Consider the following 20384-nt stretch of genomic DNA (forward strand, 5'->3'; position numbering starts at 1 on the left):
ACTGCTCCCCGTGTCGATGAGTGATAGCTGCTGCAATGTTTTAAACGCTACTTTCGCGCACTTGGCGGTCATGCTTAGGAGAAAGCAGCAAACACATCGCTTGGCGTGTTCTCTTCGCGGACGCTGGGCTGCATAACAAATTCTGCGAGTACTATCTTCGCAGAATTTAAAAATGTATCTACTTAGCAGTTTCTGCTCGCAAGCTCGGCGATGACAGCCACCACATTAGTAGTTTTGGCTTGCTCCCAACACTGCCTACTCGTCAGCGCTCGCATATTCTTGGTATCGCCAGATTTTCCCGCCGCCTTACCCCTCAAAATCACCGCACGCTATGTGGGGCTGAGGTCACTGAAGTACAGGCCGCACTTCTTCGCAAGAACTTTGTTGTAGAGAGCAAAGCGACACCTTTAAATACAAGCCTCCAATGCCTTGCCGATTTTAGGCTAAATGTTGGCTTTTATAAGGCCGCAACGCTCGCCGCGAGCAATCACGGATCGAGTATGTGTTTACGCCATTTCACATTGATTACAAGTAAAACTCTTGTTTGGGCGAGTTGGTTCATATTTGAACGGGTACATGCTTGCGCGAAGAATACGGGACAGAACAAAGGAACACACACGACAAATACAGAGCGCAACTTCCAACTGGTTTATTTTCGTAGAAGGCAGATACATTTATACCGGCGCTGGGCAATCACAAGATTAACAGGCAAATATACGCTTTTCATGTGAGAATCCCTCTGCCAAGTGTGCCAGCATATAGCAAGACGTGTAAAATTGACAACCTTCAATACAATAATCAAAAAAGACCATGACACAAACAAAAGGAAAGATGATGGATGAGGTGAACGATGAACATAGCAAAAAACATCTCTTAGCAAAAGCACTGTCAAAGTAAATAAAAACAATAAAACAATAAAGCGGTAAATGCGTAAAATCTCCTTATCGCAGCAATAACAGTGTCAAAAGGTAAGAAACAACTATAAGCCGAAAGGCCAGTAACTTGGTGAAACCGGTGTAAAAAGGCTGATTTAACGAGACACCAATCGAAGGCTAGGCCAACAAAACCAACAAGAAAACTAAGGTAAGGAAAACAAGAAAACGAATTCACACGTGTCCATCTAAGAATGTTAGCTCTTTGCCCAGCAGTACGTGTTCCTTTGTTCTGTCCCGTCTTCTTCCCGCAAGCACGTACCCGTTCAAACATTGATTACGTAGCCAGATAGTTCCGAGGTGGAATCATACTAGATAGTAAAACTTTTTCAGTTTCGAATCTAAGTCTCTCAGTGGTAAATGCATCTTTTTATGCCCGCGAAGTGACCAAAAAGCCACGAAATGTAAAAATATCGGATTTGGCTTCTAGGATACATTCACCACTCAAATTACTGTATCTGCCACCGTATTTAAGGCTGCGAGTGTGGTGGGTTGAAGGCTTTTAAGACAAAAGAGACGCCTGTATGCAGCAGTAGTAGCCTCAAAGACCCTATCAAATCTTCTAGCGTCTAAAGATGCTCTCGGGGAGTGACTTGCGATGAACTTTTTTTCTATTCTTCCGCTCTTCATTTAAAACTAAGCTAGAAAACCTATTCAAACAATAGCTGGTAACTTTATATTTTATAGCCGTTGTTAAGCCCCTTGATTTAATCCTGCGATCTGCAAGAAACACGTTAGATTAATTTTCCATTGATTCTTTTCAATCGAAGTGTTTCTCGATGCTGTACGTTCAGACGCGCTCTGTACATCAGCGAGTTTTTGTGGGAAATCCCTGAGGCCTACCATATTAGGTTGCAAGGCAGTGACACATGCGTCAGTGCACCGTCCTTGCGCATCTCACTAGCAAGGAAGTTAATTTCCTAAGCAGAAGTGTGCGCGTGCAAAATTGATAGGCCTATTATCTGTATTTTGTTGTTTGCCAGTGTTGGAGCGTGTATCCACTCGTCAGTGATCTGCCACTTGTGTATTTGTTTGTTTTGTTCAGTGTGTCTGATACGCATGCGTCTTCTGGTCACCGAGGTTGGCCATTTCTCGATTAAACTTCAGTTGTTAGTTCAGCGTTGTCCTGTGTTCTTCTTCTCCTGGTGTCTCGTTCTTTCGCTGGTGAAGTTATGTCTGAGTGCCGAAACACATTTCTCTCTCTTTTATTACAGTCTCCAATCCATCGATAACCTATTATCTTCCATGAGGCAAGTTTCAGCTTTCTTTCTTTGTCGTAGCGTTCATCTGCTGCCGTTGGCCCTGAATATAGATTACTAATTACCACCGCTAGTTCCGCAAATCCTCCTTCGAACGAGTGCCTGCTCCTTGTTTTGACTGAGTCAGGAACATGTGCCAGAAATCATTCGGGCTGAAATGGCGCTTGATGGCTTCCTCGTTGCGTCACATGCTGTGCTTCCTTCGTTGTTTCAGAGTTTTGTTCCGGCGGTCCGGAAAACACGGTAATTGCATAGAGTTTACGAAAAAAAAAATTGGTAGAGCTTAACGTAGTTCAACCATCTAGGACTTGCTAAACAACTTGATTAGCTGTGTGCGTTCCTTCTCCATTTCATTCTGCTTTTCTTTTCCTTGCTGCATGTGCGTCTCGTTTGCGCACGATGCCTGAAGAGCTGCTGTGCTTGACACGAAGAAGTGGTGTGATTCCGACACCGATGGAACTCGTGCTTCGGGAGCTGGGACGGCGGAGGCGGGGAGTGAATACATTCTATTTACGCACCGTGCTTTAAATGTGCGCGCGTTTTTTATCTGCATATTCTTGTCCAGCTTTTAGTGCCGATCCTTTTTTTAGGAAAGAATTTTGGTCAAATCATTCCATAATGTTAGCTCTTGGCTGTTGTAAAGAAGCGTTTGCTATGTTTTCCCAGTGTTTTTCTTCACTCTCCTTGTTGGTTTTTTAACGATAAGTGACCTTTGCTTACGGTCTGATCCAATGTAGGACCTCAGAAGCATCTCTCATCGTTCGTTGTTTCACCTTCACCTTGTCACCCCTTGCCGCCACGAGTGTTGTATTTCTCACTTGTTGGCCTTGAGGGTACATACGCAGTGAATCGGCTGCCTTGTGAAATAAATTTCAAGTAAAGCACCTCTGTCGTCGTATTTTGAGTTCCGTCCCTGTGCCTAAACGCTGTTGAACAACATGGCGCATTCTGCAGCTCATCTTGTCACCATTCATATTCTTTCTATTTTACTGTTGTATTCACCTTCTAAGGTGCCAGCGGTGACTGCTAAAAAGCACCGAGCTTCGCTAGAGCGCATTTCTGCTCATCTTTTTTTATTGCGAAAGCAATACTGCTCGCAGTTTGAGCTTTTCAGTGTCGTCCCGGCGGTGTAACCACGTTTGACCTTTAGCATGACAGCTGTGACGTCACGCCAGACGCAGAGAGACAGAGCCCCAACTCGTCTCGTCGCGGTCGTCCCAGCGTAACCACGGTGCGCCGAGCAGCAGCTGCGCACCGTTGCCGCGAGGAGGCGCTCGCTATGATGACGTCATGCCAGACGGAGATGTATTGGGGCTCCGACCCGGCTCGTCGCAGTCGTCCCGGCGTAACCACGCTGTGCGTTTCAGCCAGGCATGTCGTCCGACATGCACAAGGCAAGGCTGCAACGATTCGCTCAAGCTAGGAAACGACGGCGGGCTGAAGAAACGGGTGAAGTTGCTTTCACAATTTCCGGGCTTAACCAAGCTGAGCCTCTGCCATTTTTTTTATTAAAGTAAAAAAAAAATAATCGAAAGTTGGAAAAATACATAGAAAGGCTCCATGGTTTATATTCTAAGCAACTTCTTTTTCGAACTGTGTTTTCTGTTAACCTTGCATTAATATATTTTACTGACAGGTGCAAATTAGACGACTTTGTTGGTTCTGTATTCTTTTACTCCTCAAAAGCATTCGACACAATTACCATGGCATGCTATTCTCTAAAATTGTATACTACGGCATACTGGGGACCTCGCTCAATCTATTTCGCAATATACGCATTGCACGTATAATTGTCTAACGTTGCTCCTGCCCGCACAATCAGCTTGCTTTGCTTCAGATCGACGTTGCGAAGGCATTTCGCCGCTTTCAATTTATTCTTTGTTTCCTCATATACAGTGAGCAAATGGTTAGCCTACTATATTTAAGACACCACAACTCTGTTACAGCGACTGTTCCACTAACTTCAAAGGCCTTGCCAATTCGCTCTTTCATAAGGCAGGGAGGACCCATGTCCCTAGAGCTTTTCCCTTTTACGTAGAACCCCTTTACTTGAGTGTTATGCATAACAGTTATATCTATGGCCCCGCTGTATTCACTAATAAAGTGGAAGTGCTTGCCTATGCTGACAATCTAGCTTATTTCTGCATTGCCAGTCCAGGCACTGTCTAAGCTGTATCCTCGTTCGTCAGTTAGGAATCGGCTCTGTTCCTTAGATGAATCTCTTCAAAAGTTCTGGTCAGTGGTTTGGCTCATGGAGCTCAACACTGTCTCATTATGCTGGAATAACATGGTCGTCTGTGGCCCCTAAATATGTTGGCATTCCAGTTCACGCTTTCAAGTGCACATTACTGGAGGAAGTAAGTTCCAGCCTTTTATCATTATGCATTCTTTTCTTTCCCGCGTCGGCTTTCAATTTTGGTTCGATCCCAGGCCTATAACGCCTTTCTATCACCGACAAATATGTAGTTTATGTCTTCCACTGCACCGGACCTGCATCTAGCACTTTCATCGAATATTTGCGACGTGTATTTAGTCACCTAATTTCGATCCGATGCGGCGCGGTACCTATTTCAGGACTGTTGGGGCTGCGAGACTGCGTTAGTGCACCTGTACGCGAGACAGTTAGCTGCACGTTTCTTCTTAGTTCCCATCCGATCACTAGATTATTTTTGCAGGCTAACTTTATAACTTTGCTTCGAAGCTTGATAGCTTCATCAAATCTTACTGGCCGCCCTCTTTGCTAGGGTTTATGAAAGAAGTTTACGCTACACAAGCATGTTAAAGAAAGTCTAGTGCATGGTGAAAGCAACATTTTTCGCCCTCGTGTAAGGTCACCTTAGGAGATGTCCCCGTGAGGACATCTTAAGACTTCAACTAATACCATTATCGAAAAAATATCGCCCTAAGACGTGGTTTGACTCTGTCTTTCACCATGCAATTCTCGCCGCCTTTGCCGGTCTTGGCCTTCGAGGAAAGCTATACAAATGGATTGGGCATTATTTGAAAGAACGGCAAATTTTTATGACCACTCCAAACGGTCCAACACGCTTTCACGCAGTAGAGAGGGGCGTACCACAGGGAGCGGTGCTCAGCCCTCTCCTGTTCAATATTGCCCTTATACACATAAGAAGAAACCTTCCGCGAGGGGTCCGAATAACAATTTATGCTGATGATATCTGCATCTGGACCGCATCACGCTCGCGCTATATTGCCCAGCAACGTCTACAGAGAGCGCTATTGCACATTTCGATGTACCTGGCTTCCAGAGGTCTTCGTCTCTCGCCAGAAAAGAGTGTTGCAATGGCGTTTACAAGAAAAACGATGACCCGATATCCGCTGCTCCTAGGCGGACGATCGCTACCATATGTACGATCTCAGCGATTCCTGGGTGTTGTAATCGACTATAATCTGTCATGGACCCCTCAGATCAAAAAACTCCGCGAGAGGATCACTGCAGCATCGCAAGTGTTTAGGTTCATGGCGGGAACAATGTGGGGTAGCACCTGCCGTTCAATGCTTCTGCTTGGAAAAGCCTACGTTGAAGGAACCTTGCGCTACTGTCTACCAGTGTTTCAACGATTATCTACATCAAGCAATAAGTATCTCGTTGCCGCACGGAACAACTGCCTGCGAATCTTCCTTGGCCTCCCAAAGGGTTCCTCTGCATCAGGAACTGTAGCGGAGGCAGGATGTTTCCCACTAGAGGTGATTGCCGCCCAGGAAACTATGCGTACCCATCTCCGCCATGTTCTTCAAGGGAAGAAGCACTTCCTGCACCGTGTCCACCTAACTCACAGCAACTCTAGCTTTGGCCAGGCAGTGCAGCTCCTGCCCATCCCTACTATTAATCAGCCACAGAAACTACTACCTCTGGCCTTTCCTCCATGGGCACTCTCTCCTCTAAAGGTGAAGAAGTTTCATAACGTAAGAGTAGCGCAAAACCAGGACGACGGACACAAGGGGAGAGAACACACACCAACAACACAGGCGCTAACTTCCGACTGACGAAGAAAACCAAACCCAACTAAGTGAACGGAACCTGAGCAAAAGTAGCGCATGCGCTGACCTAAGATAAAAAATCGAAAAAAGGTGCGAAAAATGCGATAAAAAAAAATGTGAGATCACGGATGTTTTGAACCCAAGAAGGCCAGCTCTCGTTTAGACAAGGAAATGGACGGAGTACTAACGCAGTTATCTTGTAAGGCAGCAATCTGTGCAGCTTCCACAATTTCGCGAGTTAGCTTATCTCTACTCTTAGCAACGACTGAGCATTTGTCCAAAAAAGGCACGCACTTGCAATCTTTGCAGTGCAAAGCTAGATTGCTGCCGGTATAAGTCTTCATGTTATTATTGTGCTCTCGAAGCCTATCGTTCAGGCACCTACCGGATTGCCCAATATACTGCTTGCCACAGGAGAGCGGAATGTTGTACACAATGCCCTCAGTACATTTAACAAATCTTTTCCTGTGGCGGATGGTACACTGCTGCTTTTGGGAGCTATGTGCGGAGGGCACGGACCTTTTGCATAATACACTGAGCTTTTGTGGAGCTGAAAACACCACACGAACGTTTGCCTTTTTCCCTATTTTCTTGAGATTGTGCGCGAGACAATGGACGTAAGGAATGACAGCCACCTTGCCTCTCGTTTCTTCTGTTGTGTTAGGTTCTTTCCGGAGCTTCTTTTTCAGCAGGTTTTCGGCGACTGAACCCACGAGGGTACCCTAAAGCAGGGTACCCTAAAGTTTTCGTGGGCCGAAAACCTGCTGAAAAAGAAGCTCCAGAAAGAACCTAACACTACAGAAGAAACGAGAGGCAAGGTGGCTGTCATTCCTTACGTCCATTGTCTCGCGCACAATCTCAAGAAAATAGGGAAAAAGGCAAACGTTCGTGTGGTGTTTTCAGCTCCACAAAAGCTCAGTGTATTATGCAAAAGGTCCGTGCCCTCCGCACATAGCTCCCAAAAGCAGCAGTGTACCATCCGCCACAATAAAAGATTTGTTAAATGTACTGAGGGCATTGTGTACAACATTCCGCTCTCCTGTGGCAAGCAGTATATTGGGCAATCCGGTAGGTGCCTGAACGATAGGCTTCGAGAGCACAATAATAACATGAAGACTTATACCGGCAGCAATCTAGCTTTGCACTGCAAAGATTGCAAGTGCGTGCCTTTTTTGGACAAATGCTCAGTCGTTGCTAAGAGTAGAGATAAGCTAACTCGCGAAATTGTGGAAGCTGCACAGATTGCTGCCTTACCAGATAACTGCGTTAGTACTCCGTCCATTTCCTTGTCTAAACGAGAGCTGGCCTTCTTGGGTTCAAAACATCCGTGATCTCACATTTTTTTTATCGCATTTTTCGCACCTTTTTTTGATTTTTTATCTTAGGTCAGCGCATGCGCTACTTTTGCTCAGGTTCCGTTCACTTAGTTGGGTTTGGTTTTCTTCGTCAGTCGGAAGTTAGCGCCTGTGTTGTTGGTGTGTGTTCTCTCCCCTTGTGTCCGTCGTCCTGGTTTTGCGCTACTCTTACGTTATGGATCAATACCGACTTGCCCAAGTTTCCACCCTAGTGAAGAAGTTTGTTCCACACTGTAAAAAATAAAACACCTGTAAAGGAGTTTCCAGGTGTCTATAACTCGCACCCTTGCACCCGGCCCAGAAAGGAGTTTTGTGACTTGAATACATCTTAAAGGTGGGGTGTTTCAGGAAAGAACCAGCCCAAAAATGATAAAATTTGACCCAAAGGTGCTGAGGTGTATCACACACTTTACCACCGAGCCACAGGCGTTTTACGCTTCTTACACCCCTACACCCTTCAGGAAAAAAGCATGCAATGGGTTCATAATTTGTCCCCACTTTTATTACTTTTCTTAAGCGTTCTTTAAATTTACCATTATAATGCCTAAGTAATGCAATATACCTGTATTACTGGAGCTCTTCATAGCAGTAAACAGGCGGTGTGCACCTAAGAAAAACGTTTATTGACAAACAAATCACAAAACTGCAGAAATGTGGAAAATTTTTATTAGAACAAAACACATCCATAAAACAAGGCACAAGAGGCTTCTCCAATGTATTCCTTACTGCCATCCAAAGAACTAAAAATTTTAAGGTACAACAGCACCATACCTGCTTTTATTGGGCTTATGGTGCTGCAAGAATAAGGTTCCATAGCACTTACTCTACCTCCCAAATTTTTCAGAGCAAACAGAATGAAAAATTCATGCTTGTGCAGCCTTATATACCAGCCTGAAGAAGGCTTGAACTGTGACGCTAACTCCCAGGAATAAGCAAAAAGCAAACTTAAGGCAACTTATGCTGAACACCCATATTCCTGACATTATGGCGCAGTTGTGGAGTGAGCCGCAGTGGTAAGCCTGCTGAGTAGCCATCCTCCCTCGACAAACAGGTTCTCAGCCACCTCAGGATTGTCTTCGGTGAACAGCATACATGGTGCGAGTCTGCATTTTAGACAAAAACAGTAAAATATTTCACACCAGTTTACACTGTTCAATGTTGCTGATAAATTCCAACATATTGCTCATTAACAATGTGTTTTATTATGCATGCTAACGCTAACAGAAAGAAGAAAATCTGCCCATGTGGCGAGCAAGCACCAGCTGTTATTTTTTGAAACATTCCAAAGAGGCCACTGTGGTTTAGAAAAAATAGCTCTAAACGGCATTATACAAACAATGTTTTAGCTAAAAAGCTAGATGTTATGAAATAGAACGAAGGTGGTCAGGTCGTGCAATTAATTCTGCACGAACTGCTACAAGCTAGTGCAAACCACTGGCCTGTATGGAGGGTAAACTGACTATAAAAGGCACAAAACACCATGACAACAAAGACGAAAATAGCGCACTTGAAAATGCTTTACAATAAACCGAACAACAAGTAATGTGCAAAATTCACTGTAACAACAGAAAGCACAGTATCTGATCAAAGTCAGCAACACAACCCCTTCCATGAGAGTGGTCAGCTGCAACTAATGCAAAGCATGCATTCATTAATATATCAAGCAAGTGACATCTTGAAAGGCAGGCAACAGTGCTAAGTTAACATATCTCCCATGTCTGCAGCCAGTAAACTCAAAAATCCATCAAGAAAGATTTGCACAAGGCCACTAAACTACAAGAAAAGGAGCTGGGCCAGTTGGTGCATGAATCTTTGCAAAACCACGCAGGATAACAGGACACAGACAAGACAGGTGCAGTGATAACTGAGGAATTTATTGTTTAGTTTGCAATGAATACAGAAAGCATCATCCAAATTACAAAGAAGGAAAGTCATGGAATCGTCATTTTGTCAAATCTGTCGTGATTATTTATCCAGGTAGTCAATTTCTTTTTCCTTAGAGTTAGTGATGATGTGCTTAAACAGGTTGAACAATTCTTATGTACCATACACATCTCTTACATTTCCTCAGAATTTTACATTGTCGAAAGTGTGATACACACTCACAGTCCAATATGTGTCTTGGTAGCTTGCTACGATATCCTTTCTCAGTATTGCCGACATGTTGCATTACATAAATGTTAACATGCTGACCTTATTTCCCAACACAGGACGCTCCGCGTGGCGGATAGATCTTGTAAACTAAGCCACTGTCGCATGTCGTGAATTTGTTTCTGTGCTTCGTCTTATGCTGGGCTGTTTTTGAAGCACCTTTGCTAGGAGCATTGCATACTACATTCAGCTACTTTCTGTGAAAAAGCAAATGAAGCCACTGCAAAGAACTTCCACAAGCTGCAAAAGAAGGTCAAGCCAACAACTTGACCAAAGTAGGGCTGGTTGTGAAGAAGAGTGAGGGCCTATGCCTGAATGCCTTCTTTATGGCAAAAACACGGAACGATAACTGGCCTTTCAGAGTAATTGTCTCTGAACAAGGATCGTGGCAGCAACCCTTAGTGCAGTATCTGCAAGAATTGCTCTCCTAGCTCACCATGGAAGACCTTTTCCTGGTAAAGAAGCCAGAAGTGTCCGCATTCCTCTTGAACAGCCGTCCAGAAGGAGTGTCTTCTCATTGTCATCAAGGACTAACATTACACGCTGCCACATTCCACTTTGTTTGAGACAGTAAGAGAAGGCATTGATTCAATGGGAGCAGCATGATTCCAGAACCAATGCAGAATTAATGCTGATAGATTCCTCGAGTTGCTAACCATCTGTTATTTTAGTTTAATTATCTGCACATACAGTGGCAAGGATTATGCACCAGTTCCTGCGTTGCACTAATTCTCATTGTCCTGCTAGCCTGTCAAGATAGCGAACTATTAAAAAGCTTTGCTTATCACCAATTTGATAATGACCTCCCAATTTTTGGACGACTTCCTAGTAATCCACAAGCTTCATAAACAAGGGCAACACAACGGCATTGTTCACATATTCAAGACCTTCTCCGAAGTCCTTGCTGGAGGTACAGCTTCTCGATTTATGGCTGCACATCAGAGGCCCATATGTACTGGTGTTATGTCCCACAGTCGAAAAAAAGACTGTTGCTACTGGCACACTAAAAAATGTCTCAAACGGATTGTGTATTGACTGTCAGTAGGAAAGCGTTGAGGCCCAACTGACATAGTTACCTGAAGCTGGTTTCCCGGATGACCTCGTCTGCAGCCTTGGCTTGAAGATAATGAAAAAAATTTGCTGATCCACCCCAACGAGGCTTCAGAAAGAACGGAAGTTAGCTGTGACGGCATATGTGCATGGTATCAGCCACGCGCAAGAGAAAGTGGTAAGGCGAGCTGGTGTGAACTTAGTAAACAAGGTGCCTAAATCACTGTCGCATGCTGCGGATTTGACAGCCTTCTTTTATACCAGGCTGTCTTTGAAGCACCCTAGCTGGGCGTGTTGCATACTAAGTTCACACCAGCCTGCCTGACCACTTTCTTTAGTGCGTGGCTGATACCATGCACCTATGACCTTAATCACCGTGTTGCCCACTACCCTCCCGGCTTCCACGTACTACCCTGGCTCCCTGCGCACCATGTGGGCCTGGGTGAGAAGCTGCTGCCTCGTTACGTGGGTCCTTACCGCGTCTTCTCTTCAGGCAACTGAGCAATGTGACCTATGAAATCACGTCCCTGCACTCCCGCACTGTTCCCCCGGCCCACTCCACAAAGCTCGTGCACGTCACCTGTCTTAAGCCCTACCATTCACACCACCTTAGGGCGCCCAGGGGCTGTGCTTCCTTCCGCGAGGCGGAGGGGGTAGTGCTACAGTGCAAGTTGCAAGGCGAAGAGGACGTTGTTTTGACACTGGGCAGTTGACGACAACAGGCACGCTGCAGCTAGCGCTCGGAGTGACTTGGTTTGGGGTGCCTTCTGAGTGCAACCCGTCGCGCCTGCTGCTGAGCTAAACCCCATAGTAATATGCTATGACAGCTACGTTCCGTTCTTTCTGAAGCCTTTTACAGGTAGACAGGCAAATTTCTTTATCCTGAAGCCAAGGCTGCAAATGAGGTCATCTGGGAAATCAGCTTCAGGTAGCCATGTCAGGTGGGCCTCAAGGAATTCTTGCTGACGGTCAATACACGAGCTATTTAGGATATTTTTCAGTGCGCCAGTAGCAACAGCCTTTTTTTCGACCTTGGGAAGTAACGCAAGCACATATGGGTCTCTACAAAGTACAGCCATAGATCGGGAAGCTGTACCTCCAGTGGCATTTCTTTGGTCAGCTCAAAGTTAGCAAGAACTTTGGAGAAGGTCTTGAAGATGTCAACAATGACTTTGTGTTACCCTTGGTAATGAAGCTTGTGGGTTACTAAGAAGTCGTCCACAAATCGGAAGGTCATTATCAAACTGGCGCCATGCACAGCTTTTTAATAGTTGGCTATCTTTACAGGCTAGCTGCACAATGAGAATTAGTGCAACGCTGGAACTGGTGCATACTCCCTGCTACTGTATGCACACATCATTAAACTTTACATAGGTAGAACGGAAGTAGATGGTTAGCAACTCGAGGAATCTATCCGCATTAATTCTGCACAGGTTCTGGAATTGTACTGCTCCCACTGAATTAATGCCTTCTCTTATCGTCTCAAACAAGGCAGCATTTAGCAGCGTGCAGTCTAAGTCCTTGATCAGAATGAGATGACAACTCTTCTGTACAGCTGTTCGAGAGGAATGCGGACACTTCTGGCTTCTTCACCAGGAAGAGGTCTCCCACGGTGAACAAGGAGAGCAATTCTTGCAGATACTGCCCTAAGGGTTGCTGCCTTGATCCTTGTTCAGCGACAATTACTCTGAAAGGCCAGTTATTGTTCCGTGTTTTTGCAATAGCGAAGGCATTCAGGCATAGGCCATCACTTTTCGTCATAGCCAGACCTAATTTGGACAAGTTGTTGGCTTTACACAAGTTTTTAGGTTTCGTTCTTCCCTGTTTGGCGCTTAACCTTCTTTTGCAGCTTGCGGAAGTTCTTTGTGATGGATTCATTTGCTTTTTTTGCAGAAAGTAGCTGAACGTAGTATGCAACGCGCCAACACAAGATGAAGCACCGAAACAAATTCACAACATGCGACTATGGCTTCGCTTACGAGATCCCTCTCTCATGCGGAGCGTCGTATGTTGGGAAATAAGGTCAGCGTGTCAACATTTGTCTAATAGAACAAGTCGGCAATACTGAGACAGGATACAGTAGCAAACTAGCAAGACATGTGTCGAACTGTGAGTGCACCCCCCACTTTCGATGATGTAAAATTCTTAGGAAATATAATTAACAGCTCATGCTGAGATATAAGAGACGTGCATGACACATAAGAATTGTTCAACCTATGGAAGCACATCATCACTAACTCCAACGAAAAAAGAAATTGACTATCTGGATAAATAAGCCCAACAGATTTGACCAAATGATGATTCCATGACTTTCCTTCTTTTGTATTTTGGATCATATTTCCTGTATTTATAGTGAGCAAAGCGATAAATTCCTCAATTGTTAGTCAGCGCAGTACCTGTGTGTTCCTGTCAGTGCCCTGTTACCCTGCACGCTGCTTTGCCTAGACTAATATACTATCACACATTAAGAGATGAAGTCTACATCTGGAAAAAGACCACAAGGGGTTCCAAGCTGTTTCCTTTCTGGTTCGCGTTTCCTTTCTTAGAGGCATACATGCACCATGTAGTGAACAAAAGTACAAAGTAGATAAATAGAATTGATCATCTTGCAAATATCACTACTGTAAAATGGTGTTAACAAATGGCCACATTCATCCTTAGGACAGATCCGCATTTCATCTGTCATTACATATGAAACATGAAACTATGAAGCAGCCAAGTGAATGAATACATTTTTCCCAGAAATTTACCAAAGGTACACACAGTGATACCATTCCAGTGGATCAGTTGAGTATGCTGCTCAGGAGCAGCAGTATTCATATGGGGTGAATGCTAGCAGCAAAAAATATTGGCAATGCAATACAAGTTTGCATACAAGATGCGAAATAAACGGCATGATATGGAACCATTCCAATTATGCAAGCAGAAAAAATTGCATTCAACCTACACTGCAATATTAATTGAGCTACAAAAATATTATAAAGGCTTCTTCAAATCAGCGCACAGTTGGCATTTATATGCCATTGGGTCATTCCATGCCAACTGTTCCAGGCTTAGCACTGAATCTTCTATTTCTTAAAAAAAATTCATGGCTTATTGCATTACCTAGGCAAACATTATCCCAGCTTGTTTTAGGCGGAGTAATTTTTTCCCGTCGTGGCCGCCATTTCATGTTTGAAAGTGATAGCTAAACCTAACCTTGCAAAAAAATTTGTAAAAAGAAACGTTCTTACGCAGGACTATGAAGTTTCTGTTATATAAATTAAAGGTATTCCATATCCAATGCAGTAAATTGAACTTATTTTGTTTTAAATAAAACATGTAATAAGTACAAAATATAAAAATTTGAAATCTTTTATCAAATTTCATGTTCTCACAGTAGTTATTCTATTTTCTAAGCTGTCGAGAAGGCAAATGTGATAAAAATGTTTCAGAGAGCAAAACATGTAAGGCAAGACAGCGAAAGGATTCTAAAGTCGAGAGAATTTGCTTTTTGTGACATATTCAGTAGTCTACTACATAATGAGGTGATCTTAATTAAATTATGAAAGATAGAAATTTAAACAGTACCATTTAATGGCATTTATTTTTAGTTTATTTGGGGCTCTTTTTTTTTTAAGCGAGAAAACAATCTTACAAGTTGAGTCCCTGCGTTCAACATCGACACTGCTCAGTGCTTCCTTTTCACTCCAGCACACTTTGCCACCAGCTGTAAATTACACAAAACCAGCACTCCGCTGCACGAATACAATGGTGTGCTGGTCTTCGATGCCAGCAGCTTCGGCAATAAAGAAATCTGCTGAAGGATAGATTTACAAAAAGTAAAAATGAAGGGGCCACATGGCAGAACGGCTCTCGTTCCTCGACACAGGGAAGCACTGTTTGTGGTATGACCAATCAGAGTTAAAACCTCTACTACCATGAAAATTACTTAAACTTTTCAGTGGAATAGACTTTTTCACCTGATCACATGGGAAGAGCGCTTATGACGGCATTGGTGGAAGTGTGAGGCACCCTGCAGCAACAGAAAGCATTCAGAGGCCATAGAAAGGTTAAATACTGATCCTCTATAAGCTGTTTACATGGGCGGAGAAAACCATTAAGAGTGTCGTAGCTATCTGGGTGCTCCAACAAATGATTCAAGAAAACAAAGGTGAACTCACTAGGCGGTTTACAAGAGTGCTACCATTAAAATAAGCATTTTTCACCACATCAAGCCTTTTTTATCTCTCTCAATGGTGCACGCTGGACATAAGTCATGCTCGAGTTCAAACTGACAAAATGTGAGCGAGCATGCCAGCAGACACGTCAAAACCAAAATTTGAGGAGCATCCACATGGAGCACCGTGCAGCGAAGCTTTGTGTCTCCTTGATGCCGGCTCTAGCGTGCACCGCAGTGTCGAGCAAGCAGCCAGCAATGCTGGGGTTGAAGGTAGAGACTCAAATTGCGAAATTATTTTCACGCCTAAAACGAAAATTGCTCCAATTAAAATTTTAGAAATGTCATAGCCATTAGAAAATAAATGAGGCCAAGCTCACTGAGCCACTGGCGGCTGAATATGCCTCAAAAATATTTTTTTTCAGCTGACTGACATGCCTTGCATTTTTTTCATCTCTGAAACACTTTTATCACATTCTTTGCCTTTTGGATAACCAAGAAAAATAGTTGAAATGACTGTTATGAGAACATAAATTGAATAAAAAATATCAATTTCCAATATTTTTGTACTTCTTTCATGTTTTATACATGAGTCCAATTTATTGGATATAAAAGCACGTCCTTTATTTATATGAAAAAGTTTCAGTCATGCATAAAGTGTTTATTTTTAACAAGTTTTTTGTAAGACTTAGCTTTGCTATTGCTTGTAAACATAAGACTGTGGCCACAACACGAAACTTTTTTTTTCTGCCAAGAACATGCTTTAAAAATCTTTGTCATGGTAATAAAATAAGCCATGATTTTTTTGTTTCTGTAGGAAATCAAGTGCAGTCGAGTACAAAAGTCTGGATAACGTGGCGTGGAATCACCTTATTCAGTATTGCACAGCAACACAATACACAGCCTACTTATCACCAGGCATATAGCAGCTTCCATATAGGTCAATAAATTGGCTGGGCTGTAAGAGGCTTCTGTAACACTAGAAAAATTACAATTACAAGTTACAAAGAGGACACCAATCTGAATCTTTACATTGTGCAGATGTATAACCGTGACACTGAGAACTCCCACTCCCCTACGCACTTGGATGGTGGTATTGTTCCTGCCAGTCTACCAAATATAGTCCCCGCAATATAATGAGTCTAGCATTTTGCCCTCTGTAGACGTGAGCAGGAAAGGAGACTTAATGCAGGTAATAACAAACATAAGCATCCTAAGAGTTTGGTAAGCTTGCAAAATTTAAGCTTGTTCGGTTCCAAAAATATGCAATAGCAACCTGAATGGTCATTCATTCAAACCATGCGAATGCAATGGGTAAAATGGCTCCACAATGTAAAAGGTTACTTTCTTGAGCTAGTCGGTACATGTTTGTCAGCATGAAGGGCACAGCATGACTATAATGGTATGAAAGAACAAGACAGACTAGGCGCTGACTCAAGACTGACGATCTTAATTGCTGCCACACAATAAACAGGTGAAAAAAGAGCATAAACAACATTTTTTTTCGCGACAGTTTGCCAGCTTGCAAAACATGTGGCACTGCATTAAAGACTGACTGCGAAAGGCAAAAATGCTGGTGAATAAAAACAAAAAAAAAATGTTTAAAATGTAGAAGAAACTGTTACCCTGCCGTCTAAGCTGCTGAGGTAGCCTATACTCCGTCTCACAAGATGTTTGCAGCACTACGAAAGGTAGAGCTCTCTCGTCCAATCAGGATGGCGCGCACTAAATTAGTGTGTTCCTACGCGCCTGTGGCTCAATCCACCTGATGTCCAGGTGGCTTCTTTCTACCTCTAGCAGGTGGCACTTGATGTCTTTTTATTCTATTCTGGTTTGTTTTTGGACAGGCGGACGCCCGTTCCAAAGGGACTAGCCCCACTTTTTTTTTTTGTCGCAACCTGTTCTGATCAGTTCCTCTGTTGTCGCGAAGCCACCTGCTTCGCCTGCTTGGGGAAATAGCGCACTGTCGATGTAGAGCACACAGGAGACACAACAGACTCGACCGACGCCATGTTGGAAAGTGGCAACGCATCACTACCTCGCAGCAGGCCTCCGCAGAGCTGTGTCCATACGGGCTTTGTCTGGTAATATCACCAGTGATTGAAACACTCCCTACCATTTAAATATACCTGTCCAAACCATGTTTTTAGTTGCAATGCTTATTGTTTTGATTAATAGTCATACGCTCCTCAAATATTCGAGGGACTATTTTCTGCGTTTCTGCAGTCCTGATTGGACGAGAGAGCTCTACCTTCCGTAGTGCTGCAAACATCTTGTGAGACGAAGTATAGTTCTTTGCATCTGAGCACAACAGAATGTTTGCAGATGCATTTGTCTTGCTCCTGACGGATAAAACGCATCAACAACAATCTCCCGCGTGTGCTGGTCCTTATGCGTGTACAGTATGGTTGTACGCCTGAAAGCAGAGGTGCAGTTTTCACACGACAGCCAATATTTGACCATATTGCTTTCAGGAGGTGGTTTTAAGGGGCTCTTGTGTTCGCTCAGACAGTCGTTTAGACATGTTCTGTTTGACTGATAGAGCACGTTCCGCGGGATAGCTCACTTCTGTGCGTCACATTTTTGGGGCACTTGTACACAAGAGAATTCTCGGTTCTTTTCGCATTCTGCAGGTGGCAACCCTTCACGGTTGACACTCTTGTGGAGACATTGCAATTTGCTTGGAGCAGAGAATACTACTCGCACACCAGGCCTAGCTCCTATTCTTTTCAAATTGTGAGACACTCGTGGAAAGGACGCGTTCACAAGCAGAAGTACACAGGACTGTGTACTTCTCCTGTTTGTGAACACATACTTTTTGAGAGGAGGAGATTAAGACATTATGTGGTAGCGCACTTTTTATCACCAAATGCTAGTACCAAGTTCGCAGGGATACGGTAGCCGCAGCTGGCAAAGGACTGCCTTTGCCCTGCAGTGGGTGTAATCAGGATGATGATGATGACGAGAAAACTACGTTTAACGACACTCAAACTGGTTTGTAATAACCCCATGCTGACAACGAACTAGCAAGGATGTACAAATAAATGAGGGCATGGTTAGGCTATGGTGGTGAAATAAAACGTACACTCGCCAAAAGATGGTTTATAAAAAAAAACTTAGTTTGACGTTTCGGGACCCGTACGGGTCCCTTGTTCACAATGAATGATGGACGGAATGGGCCGCTTCTTATATGCGCACTTGACAACGCAGTGAGTGGGCGTAGTTATCCGGGAGATTACCCTTCGTCCTGTTAATGACATGATCCGTGGTGTGTATATAAAAAGATTCTAAAAGCAGTCGTGACGATGTGGGTTTCATGGTATCTAATATTGTGGCGTTCTCCCAGTCAATGGTGTGGTTCTTTTCTTGAGCATGCTCTGCCAGCGGGTTCGATGAGGTGCGACATTTGTTGACGTCGTTTTTATGTTCTCTTAATCTTCTTCTGAAATCGCCTGATTCGCCAATGTATGATGCATCGCAGTTTTTGCAGGGGATTTTGTACACCACTCCGGGGAAACGTACGGGTCCCAAAACGTCAAACTAAGTTTTTTTATAAACCATCTTTTGGCGAGTGTACGTTTTATTTCACCACTATGCCTCTCCCTCGCCAGACAGGATTCTGTCGAACCCTTGATTATGGTTAGGCTATGTACCCTGTTTCATGAAGCAGCCTGATGAAGGAAAGAAGGGAAAATGGCCCAAAAAAGAACCTAGCATACAACATAAAAAGAAGCTTGCAGCAAGAACTAAAACACACCTTTGCTTCCATACTGCTCGTGAATATTTGCCAACGGCAACAAGGTGCAAGCTGTGGCTGTGGACTCCCATGTGGATGTAGATGTTTCCCCTGCAGACATCCATTTAATACCATCACGATTAGAGGCCGCCAAAATTCAGAAATTAGGTTACTACGGCCAAACAATGAAGCTTTTAAAAACTTGAAAAAGCAAGCTAAATATACCTAGCTGGCACAGCACTGGATTCTTTAATCTGGATGCCGTTCTAAAAACAATTAAAAACCAAAATAGATAGCAGCGTCAACAAATTTATGCAAAAACATGGCCTGATGCACAAACGATCAGTGGTCAGCGCCTGCAGCATACAAAATTGAAAGCTTATCTCAGACGTCACGCTGACGCAACGCATTTTACGCACAGATACGGAATAGACCTTACGCACGGGCGGAAAAATTACCACGTGCAGATAAACCGTAGGACAAGGAATTTGACGAAATAGCGTTAAACGGCTTTAAATTTGACAGAACACACATACTAGAGCTCTTAAGTAGCATGAGGCAGTACTCTGCAACATTCGTTTCGTCAAAACAAAAACAGCTCTGAGTAGAATCATTCTCGGCGAACTCTGTTCAGTGCTGCTTCTCTTCCTGGATACATGGAAAGAGCTCCCTGTCTGCAGATCTTGGCACTTTGGTACTAGAAGCGGCAAGTCTTGAGGCCGCTCTTCCATAAAATATGCTTTGAATAATGCACACCAGCATGCATGAAGACATAGTATTGCTTACCATTCGAGGCAGGTGTGTAGTCGTGCCGAGCTGATGAAGTACGTCTCCAAGTCACGGCAACGCTAGTTTTTCATTAACGCCTACTTCAGGACGTTTCTACATTACAAAATGCATTCTGGTGCATAAACACGCGCACATTATAACTTCGCCCGTGATTTCTGATATCAAACCTTTAAAACGTGAGCGAGCGCCGGCCTTTCTGCCAATCTACAACAAAGAAACGCATTCGGCAGAGCCTCCAAAGTGTGCTTCTGTCCCGATACGTGAGATACGAGTACTTGGACAGCAGTGAACGAACCTACGCACTACTCCAGTTATATATGCACAAAAAACACTTCAGTTCAACGCGGTACCTCGAAAAACGCGGTCGAAAACGCAGTTCACGTCAACTGCAGAAATCCGCACACCACGACCGACGCCACACCGTACACAACAGGCAGGAAAAAATCAACAAAGGCCCGACGGTACCGATGGCCGCCTAGCGGCGGAAATGTAGTTTCACTTTCAGTTTTACTTTCAGTTTTGAATTCAGTTTATTGGGTTTTTTACAGTGCGTACGGAAGCTAGAATGTATTTGCAGCATCGGAACAGCATACGCAACGATTGGCAACCGTTACCAGTTACGGAAAATGCGAAGTGATTAAATTAGATATATTTCTTCGTATTCAAAAGTTACCATGAATTGGCCCCCTTGCCGTTTCTTTCTTTTTACGTTCACTCCAGCGGCTGCATTTCGATGGTGGCGAAATATATATAAAAAAGTGTAGCCTATATCGTCGTCGAAAGTGGAGGGAGCATGAAATGTATGGCAGTCACGGCGTAGCATATTTTGGGACGGCACCCCCACCGTCAAGCGACACCTTCGAAGGGCCGCACAGGGACGGTGCCAGGGCATTCGTGGTGAGGAGGCTCAGAGAGGTAGAAGATGAGCGGGAGGGCGCTATGTTATGATGGATA

The 20384-nt window shown here is 43.9% G+C and overlaps 1 long non-coding RNA gene across 4 annotated transcripts; it reads right to left on the bottom strand.

Annotated features, from left to right (window-relative positions):
• Positions 1-8189: 8189 nt before the first annotated feature.
• Positions 8190-19843, bottom strand: LOC149337559 (uncharacterized). 4 transcript variants are annotated; one of them, XR_016284404.1, is made up of 4 exons: positions 19428-19843; positions 18663-18752; positions 14709-14761; positions 8190-8648 (listed from the first exon to the last, which is right to left on the bottom strand). It is a non-coding gene; the product is annotated as an uncharacterized LOC149337559 (long non-coding RNA). The 4 variants fall into 4 exon arrangements; XR_016284406.1 differs by lacking the exon at positions 14709-14761; XR_016284403.1 differs by lacking the exon at positions 19428-19843 and having other exon boundaries at positions 18663-19326.
• Positions 19844-20384: the final 541 nt, after the last annotated feature.

This window comes from Amblyomma mixtum, chromosome 7 (genome assembly GCF_055824585.1).
Source record: "Amblyomma mixtum isolate Tamu chromosome 7, ASM5582458v1, whole genome shotgun sequence".
NCBI classification, from domain to species: domain Eukaryota; kingdom Metazoa; phylum Arthropoda; class Arachnida; order Ixodida; family Ixodidae; genus Amblyomma; species Amblyomma mixtum.